Source organism: Corvus hawaiiensis, chromosome 5 (genome assembly GCF_020740725.1).
Source record: "Corvus hawaiiensis isolate bCorHaw1 chromosome 5, bCorHaw1.pri.cur, whole genome shotgun sequence".
In the NCBI taxonomy this organism is placed as follows: Eukaryota; Metazoa; Chordata; class Aves; order Passeriformes; family Corvidae; genus Corvus; species Corvus hawaiiensis.
The window spans coordinates 1904472-1913795 of NC_063217.1; the positions used below are offsets into that span (position 1 = coordinate 1904472).

At 45.5% G+C, this 9324-nt stretch overlaps 1 long non-coding RNA gene across 2 annotated transcripts; it reads right to left on the reverse strand.

The window, feature by feature from the left end:
• Nucleotides 1-207: 207 nt before the first annotated feature.
• LOC125326283 lies at nucleotides 208-8122 on the reverse strand. 2 transcript variants are annotated; one of them, XR_007203730.1, is made up of 3 exons: nucleotides 6595-8122; nucleotides 3265-5184; nucleotides 208-248 (listed from the first exon to the last, which is right to left on the reverse strand). It is a non-coding gene; the product is annotated as an uncharacterized LOC125326283 (long non-coding RNA). The 2 variants fall into 2 exon arrangements; XR_007203729.1 differs by lacking the exon at nucleotides 208-248 and having other exon boundaries at nucleotides 3201-5184.
• Between the last annotated feature and the right edge of the window lie 1202 nt (nucleotides 8123-9324).

The following is a 9324-nucleotide window of genomic DNA, read 5'->3' on the forward strand; positions in this document are numbered from 1 at the left end:
GAATTGCCTGGATTTTTGGATCTTACCATTCTTCTGGCCAATTCCTTTCCCGTTTTTCTCCACCTGCTGCTCCAGCTCTGTGTTTTTCCCATCACTCAGACACATCCTGCTGGAGATAAGGAGGAATCCCAGGATTTCTCACCAGCTCATTCCATTTAATCCCAGGGGTTTGCTTTGTTTTCCTAAGGAATTAACTTCCCAAAGCAGCGGGATGTCTCTGTTCCTTTGGTGGATTTCCAGCCTCACATCTGGGTGGAAAAGTAGGAAAAAGAGGGAGCTGAGGAGCTGGAGTTGGATCCGTGGGTTGTTGGTTTTTAGGGATCCAAGCCCCTGACTATCAGCACTGCCCTGCCAATCCATGAGATTATTTCCTCTTGGATTTCTTTCCAGTCATGATTCACCTTTTGGATAAATTCACCTTTGGTGACCTTTTCCCCTCTAAAAGAAAATCCCGCGGCTGGAAACTGCCGGGAATCTCATTCCTGGCTTCTTTTCCTCACAAACCAACAGCCTCCCGTTGGAGTTTGGAATGCTGGAGGATGGATTGGTTCCTGAGCCAAAATCCTGGATTTGGATCATCCTCTCCAGGGCTGTTTTCCCTTGGAGAACTCCATGGTGGCACCCACTGGGATAAAATCCATAATTTGGGATTTTCAAACATTCCAAAGGCTTTTCCTGGCCCATGAAGGCTACCAAAAAATGTCTTTTGAGGCTGGAGTTAATTTTCCTCCCAGGAGCTGGAATTTGTTTGGGATTTGGGCTGGATTTGATGTTGGGAACACAGGGATGGTTCAGTTATTTCTGGGAAGAACTTGCACAGATCCAAAACCTTTTCTGCTCCTCATCCCAGTGAGGAGCCTGGGATGCACCAGGAGCTGGGAAGGGCCACAGCCACGAGCACAGGGATTTTCCGGAACGTGGGATACCATCCACAGTGGATAAACTTAGGAGAGCATCTCCAAGGCCTTCTCCAGACTCATTCCAGCAGCTCCACGTCCTCCTGGAGTTGAGATCCAGGAGCTGGGGCAGCTCTGCAGGTGGGGTCTCACCTGAGGGGGCCCAGGGGCAGAATTCCCACATTTCCTGCTTCCGAAACTATGGGATCAGCCCAGGGCATGGGGGGGTCTGGGCTGGGCCATTCCAGCCGCATCCACAACATCCCAAATCTTTCCCCGCTGGTTCCAGGGGGTGTTGGTGCCTTGGAGGTATAAATAAATATAAATAATAAAGTATTCATTGTTAATAAATATTGTTATATTGTATAAATATAAATAAATACATAAGATTGTTATTCCTCGCAAACACTCCGAAGATTCCAATTTCTCCGCTGTATCCCTCGGATTTGTGGAGATGCCAAAGGATATTAAAATATTCCCTGGGCAGGAAATGTTTAAATGACAATTTTTGGACCTAAACTGGGCACTGGCACAGAGGCTCCAGGTGTCCCTTCCCCAGAGATGCCACACTGGAAAATATCCAGCTTCCAATCCATCCCTGTTCCAATCCATCCCTGTTCCAATCCATCCCTGTTCCAACCCATCCCTGTTCCAATCCATTCCCCTTCCAATCCACCCCTGTTCCAATCCATCCCTGTTCCAATCCATCCCTGTTCCAACTCATCCCTCTTCCTCCCCTCCTCATGTTCTTTGTGGAACCAAACCGTCCCTGGAGAGCCTGGAATTCCAAATATCAAAATTCCGACCTGATTCACCTTCCCAGCTCCATCTTTAATTCTCTTCCCATTTATCCTATTTCTAATATTCCCTAAAAATAACACACAGCCGCATCCTCTGCCCTCATCCCGGAATAATCTCCTGGAATTGGAGATTTCCTCCAATCCATCCTGGCAGCCCAAAAACATGGAATGACCCGGCTGTCACATCCCATTAAGCTTTGTTAAACCTGCAACCCGATATCTTTGATCTCGGCTCGCCCGGAACTGTCCAACATAATCCCACAAATTCCTTCGGAAGCGCGGCCAGGGCCGTGCCCTGGGTGTTTTCCCAAAGAGTTTAGACAGCAGAGAGCTCATGAAATCCCAGGAATTAGAGATGAGGGAAGGATTTGTTGTTCTAACATTGCTCTGGACACGGAGGGGCGGATTCCAAATCCTGGCCAGGCTCCAAGTGGGATGCAGGTGCTCCGTCCCCCAGGATCGGGGAGCTGAGCGAGGAAGCTCCTTCTCTTCCATGGATTTGGGATGTGGAGCATGGAATTCTGCACAATCAATGGGATGTTGGGAAGGAATTGCTGGCTGGGAGGGTGGGGAGGCCCTGGAATGGAATTTCCAGAGAAGCTGTGGCTGCCCCTGGATCCCTGGAAGTGCCCAAGGCCAGGTTGGATGAGGCTTGGATCCACCTGGGATAGTGGGAGGTGTCCCTGCCCACGGATGAGGTGGGGTGGGATGGGATGGGGTAGGAATGGGATGGGATTTAAGGTCCCTTCCTTCCCAAAACATTCCATGATTGTGGAGCCCCTCTGCTCTGGATCAGGCTGGGAGAGCTGGGAATGTTGCCCTGGAGAAGGGAAGGAGCCAGGGAGAGCTGCGAGCCCCTTGCAGGGCCTAAAGGGGCTCCAGGAGAGCTGCAGAGGGACTGGGGCCAAGGCCTGGAGGGCCAGGAGGCAGGGAATGGCTTCCCAGTGGGAAAGGGGAGCTTGGGCTGGGATGTTGGGAAGGAATTGCTGGCTGGGAGGGTGGGCAGGGGCTGGGCTGGAATTGCCAGAGCAGCTGGGGCTGCCCCTGGATCCCTGGGAATGTCCAAGGCCAGGCTGGACACTGGGGCTTGGATCCAGCTGGGACGGTGGGAGGTGTCCCTGCCCATGGAATGGGGTGGGATTGGATGGAATTTAAGTTCCCTTTCCAGCCCAAACCATTCCATGACTCCAAGATTCTCCAGAATCCTTTCCAACACCCCCAGCGAGGCTGCAGCAGCAGCAATTACTGCTGGCTCTGATAATTAACCTGTTAATTACTTAAATACCGTAATTAAATTATTATTTTTTTGTTGCCAAATTCCCATTTCTCCATATCCGTACTTTTTCCCAGACCATGTTGGCTTTGGGAGAGTTTTCCGCACAAACAATATTTGAAAAATAAGATCAATGTTTTTCCTTTTCCATAAAAAAGATAAATTTCCCTCCATGCTCCCAAGTGTCCTTTTTTTTTTTGGAATTTAACCTGGATGTAATTGGGATAAATGGGAATTTTAAAATAATCTTTAATTATGAAATGAAATTCCATAGAATCCAATTTGTTTTCCCTACCAAGTTGGCGATTCCAAATTGTTTTGGAGACCTTTCTTTTCTTTCCCTTCATTTCAAGTGGGAGAAATGTTTCCATATCCCAATAGTTTTCAGGAACTGGGAAAGTTGCCTCTTCCACTGCCCCTTTTCCCAAGGTACGGAGATGCGGCAAGAAAAAATGAGTTATCCGAAAATTCCCGAGAAAAAAAATCCCGGTTTCATGCCCACAGCTCCATCTCCTCCATCCCTGTTTGCCGGATCCTTTGCCACAAGGAGCTGGAAAAGAGCTGGAAAAGTCCTGGATGAGTTGTGGATTTCGATAACTTGCTGGAAGTGCTGAATTTTGTGGGAAAGGTCTCCAAATTCCAGCTGTTTGCGATATCCGTGTATTGATTACGGAGAAATCCACCCCCTTGGCAGCTGCGTTCCATTGTAAGGAAATTCCTTTTCCTTCCCCAAAATCCACCCTGGGGATAATTCCTGAGGGCGAGGTGGGAAGAAATCCCTGTGGGAATTGCTTTCCCTCTCTGTTTTCACCTCCGTCACCTGAAAAATGGGAGTAAATCCATGAAATGTCTTTTCCAAGGGGTTTGGAGTGCTAAGATTTGGGTTCCTTATCAAGGCCTGTGAGAACGAGCAGAGAGCAGGAATTCCAGCCTGGAATAATCAGCGCCAACATCCCGGCCCTGGGCATGGATAATGTGGGAAATGCGCTCCAAATGAAGTCATCTCCGTGTCACTTCCCACCATCCCCTGGGAATCATCGCCCAGATTGGAGGTGATGGGAAAACATTCCCCGCCCTCGCTGGCACGGGATGCAACACCCTCGGATCCCGAGGTTTTCTGGGAATGTCCTGTCAGTGTGACTGGGCTGGGGCTGTTGTTCCAAGGGCTGAGGGGAGGTGAGCACATCTGTTATTCCGACTGCATCCAGGATGGAGAGCTGGCTCCTGGAAAACAGCTCTGGGCATGGTTGGAATTATTTTCCTTAGGAAACACTCCCTGGCCAGAGCGCTTTAATTCCTTCTTCCCTGGATTTGAGTCGAGCTCCCATTTGGATGTGGGAATCTCTTCCATGAACATCAATCACTCGTCAAAGAAAGTCTGGGAATGGGGGGCACTCCCAAACAGTCCAAAGGTTGTGTGTGCTTCTCTTTTCCCAGGAAAAGAGCAGCAGGAATACAAATCCAGCCATGGGGTAGGTAAAATAGATGGAATTTGGGAAGGTGGGGTTGGAATTGGGGAGCTGTTGGGACGAGCTTTGGGATCACTTGGATTTTCTGGAGTAAAGCAAAGGCAAGAAACCCTGGTGGAAATTCCTGGAATTGTTCAAATCCGGGTGTCACCGGCTGTCCCTTGTCCAAATCCAAACGGAGCCAGGGCCGGACATCCCCGCCCTGATGGAGTCACCAGGTACAAAGGGATGTTTGGAAATCCAATCCCAAAAAAGTGACCTCATCCAGCTGGGAATTCGGGGTGGATTAAACCACCACAAGGACCGGACGCTCTTACTCAGAGCGAGGTTTGTGTGGGACAGGCAGGGAAGTCATCCCAGAAAAACCAAAAGCGCAGCTTTGGAAAAATTCCCTGGACTCCATTAAGGAATTCTGGCCCACAGGGCCCATGGATTGGAGATTGCAGGAGGCTGGGAAAATCCGATTTATATTGGATGGATCCCATCGATTCCCCCCCGCAAACAACTCAAACTGGTGCTGGTCCGATCCCAGGCGGTATCCGAGGAAATGCTCGCGGATAACCATGGATGACGTTGTTACGGAACAGGACGAGAAACCCGGGGCTGGGTTCGACTCCCAGATCCGCTCCTGGAGCTGGGAGCATCCCGAGCGCTGGGAAAGGCTCGGAGGAGCCCGCAGGGAATGTGGGACACTTGGGCCAGGGGAAGGACTCCGAGAAGAAAACGTCTGGAGAAGGAATTCTGGTCTGACCAAGACATAGATACTGATATTAATAGTAATAATAATAATAACAACAACAATAATATCAATAATAATAATAATATCAATAATAATAATAATATCAATAATAAGAATTATAATATTACTAATAATAGCAATAATAATAATAACAACAATAATAATAATATCAAGAATAATAATTATAATATTACTAACAATAGTAATAATAATAGTAATAATAGTATTAGTAATAATAATAATTCTGAATGCAATTTTAATAGTAATACTAAAAATATTTGTAATAATAATTCTAATAATTATTATTATCTAAATAACTCCAATAATGATTCTAATTCTAACAATAGTTCTAATAATAATAATAATAATTCTGAATATAATAATAATTCTAATAATTCTAATAATAATAATTCTAATAATTCTAATAAGAATAATATGAATAATAATTGTAATAATTCTAATAATACTTCTAATTCTAACAATAGTAATAATTCTAATAATAATTCTAATAATAATTCTAATTCTAATAATAATTCTAATAATAATTCTGAATATAATAATAATAACTCTAATACTTCTAATAATTCTAATAGTATCTATAATAAAAATTATTATTATTTAAATAATTCTAATAATAATTCTAATTCTAATAATGTTAATAAAACATTTAATAATTCTAATAATACTTCTAATTCTAACAATAGTAATAATTTTAATAATTCTAATTCTAATAATAATAACAATAATAACAATCATAATAATGAATATAATAATAACAACAAAAAATGGTAAAAATTCTAACAGTTCTAATAATAGTTGTAAAAATAATTCTAATAATAATAATTTAAATGATTCTAATAATAATTCTAGTAATATTAATAAAAATTTAGTAATTCTAGTAATACTTCTCGTTCTAGCAATAGTAATAATTTTAATAATTCTAATAATACTTCTAGTAATAATAATAATAATAATGAAGCCTTTCCACCTGGAATAACTAATAATAATATTAACCGGCAATAATTTAATATTCCCTTCCAGGAGCACTGGGAATATCCCATTCCACTGACGGATATTCGCTCTTGCTCCAGCAAATATGTCGGGGTTTGGCCTCTGCTCCTCATAAAATCCCTGGAAAACATTGTGGCAAGCCCCTCGTGTTTTCCTAGGATTTTCAGGGCCCCATTTCCAGTGATTTTTTTCTTTCCAAGAGGTAAAATTCCTTCTAAACTCCCCGGATTTTTTTCTTAAGGAAAAAAAAAAGGGAAAATGCGGTGATGTTTTCCACGGATTTGCCCTTGTTTGGAGCTGGGAGGGCTCTGGAGCCGGTTGGGATTTGGGGATGGCAAATTTTAACAGGAAAGCGCAATGAAAAAATCATTGGAATTTTTAGCAAAAGGAATCCTCACAAGCCCACCTCAGCTTTTCCAGGGAATTGGGATCGTGGGCCTACACCTTCATCCCGATTTTCTGGAGTCAACCCAGGGTTCTCCTTTGGAATGACCCAGGAAAACCCCCCGTCGGAGACTTTGCTCCAAGTCTGACTCCATGAGGAAATCTGGGATCCAGGCAGCGGCGGGAGCAACTTCCAGGGTGAAAAGAGACCGGATTTGGCTGAAGATTCCAGAAGGATTCTGGTTTTAGCTAAGCAAGACTTGAGTGGAACTTCTCCGTTTCCAGTCCCAAAATCTCCCAAAAAGGAAAAGCTTCCGTTCATCCCAGCTGTTCATTCCTGTCTTTTTCCCAGAAACAGGAGATTGTTGTGTTGTATTCCAGCAGGGATACTTCCCACATCCCATCCCAGTGTGGGCACAGCTGGATTAGAATTCCAGTTGTGCCTTCCCAAACCCAACCTTTTCTCCTGATTTGGGGGAATTCAGCTCCTTTCCTTTCATTGCATGGAAATTTTTTATGGCTACATCCCTTCCATGTTGCCACGCGCCTTGAGGATCTTCGCTTCCATAAAAGTCTAAATCCCACCAATCCCACCTGGAAAACATCTCCCAGTAAATTTTGTTCTTCTGTTTTTGCAGAACCAGATGGAGAAATCGGGAGCAGAATTCCTATGGACATCCAGGAGCTGATCCATGGAGAAGCTGAAGAAGTTCTGGATGTAACAACAGCTGGAAGCCTGGAGAAGGGACTCCAAGGAAATTCCACGTTTCCTTGTTGTGTCCTGATGTCATGCGAAGCATCCACCCAAACCTGGGAATGGGATAAAAGCTGGATTTTCCCTCCAATCTCCTGCCATATTTCTATTTTTACAGATTTGGTCCAGGCAGGATGAAAATCCCGGAATTTTGGGGGCTTATCCATAACGTTCCAACAGCATGGAGAAATCCCCACATTCCTTTATGGATCGGGATGGCCCAGGAGGATTAAAAATCGGAGTGGTCAAGCTTGGAATTTTTTGCATGGAAGATCCCATATCCAGGATGTTTCTTGTTCTCACTCGGAGCACATGGAAAACAAAAGGAATTTTTTCCTTAGGTGTCTCCTCACTATCAGCTGCATCAGAAATAGGGAAAGCGGGAAAACTGAGAATGCTGCCAATGGATTCAATCTGCCCCCAAATCCTTGTGTTACCCCATCGAAAAAAAAGAGGGAAGGGAGATGAAACAAAACATTGGGAACAGGAGGAAATCTGGAAAAAAGGGGCCAAAATCTCTTTGGAATTCGAAGTAGTTGTGGGAGCCCAGAAACCAGGAATGACTAAAATATCCGGGATTAGGAAAAAAAAGATTTTTAGGGAGGGTTTGCCCTCTTTTTAATGGGATTTGATGCCAGGCCAAAATCTCCATCTGGGGCTTTTTTTCCTTAATTTTTTTTTAATGGCTCCACTTCCCAAACGTGCTCATGGATGTGATTTTCCCTGAAAACACACGGATTTAGGAGGGAAAACATGAGGATATACAGGAATTTTATCATGTTACTCCTCATGGAGATCCTTTTTTCCTTTGTATTAAAAAAAATCATGGAATAAATCAGAATTCCGCCAGCAGCCCAGTGGGTTTTGCTTGGAGCTGGTGCCGGAGCCACCTGGAATTTGGGAATAGTTTGGGAATGATTTGTACATCCGTGAGTCCCAGTTTGGAGTGAAATGTTCTCACTCCTGACTCCGTGTCACCAATTCCCATCCCAGTTCCAAGCCCTGGCGTGGTCGCAGAATTCCTGGATTATGATGGTTCCGTATTCCATGACTTCCACCTGCTCCGAAATCCTGGAGAGTTGTAATGTTTCCCTGCAAATCACGGCCTTAAATCCCATCCATTCCTACCCCATCCATGGGCAGGGACACCTCCCACTATCCCAGCTGGATCCAAGCCCCAATGTCCAGCCTGGCCTTGGACATTCCCAGGGATCCAGGGGCAGCCCCAGCTGCTCTGGCAATTCCAGCCCAGCCCCTCCCCACCCTCCCAGCCAGCAATTCCTTCCCAACATCCCAGCCCAAGCTCCCCTTTCCCACTGGGAAGCCATTCCCTGCCTCCTGGCCCTCCAGGCCTTGGCCCCAGTCCCTCTGCAGCTCTCCTGGAGCCTTTTCTGCTCCAAGCCCCATCCGACCTGGCCTTGGACACTTCCAGGGATGGGGTTTCCCTGGATAACACACGGTGATCCTTGTGTGGATTCTCCAGTGCCTCATGCAGTTAAGGTCTTTAAGGTCCATTCCAACCCCGTAACATTCCATGATTCCATGACTTCAGAGGAGACTGGATTTCCTTTCAACAATCCCAACAATCCCCGTTTCCACCGGCTCTGCCAGGCTGCAGGAAGGAAACCGGAAGAAGCCGCTGGACGCATTGCTCTGGATCCTGTGCCGCAGCAGGACTCAGAAAAAACAGGCAACAGGCTCTGGCAGCAGAATCCCAGAATCCCTGAGGTTGGAAAAGCCCTCCAAGCTCATCGAGTCCAAGCTGCGCCCAATCCCCACCTTGGCACCGAGTGCCACATCCAGGAATTCCTTGGATACCAGCGGTGTTTAGGAATAAATAAACCCCTGGCAAGGCGTTTGCACTGTGACATCGTAATCCATGCTCCATAATAAATCCATTGGGAATGGAGGAGAAGGATATTGGACCAGAGTTGGAGATCCAGGTGGAGGTGGAGGCCAGATTGGATGGGGCTTGGAGCAACCCAGGATAATGGAAAA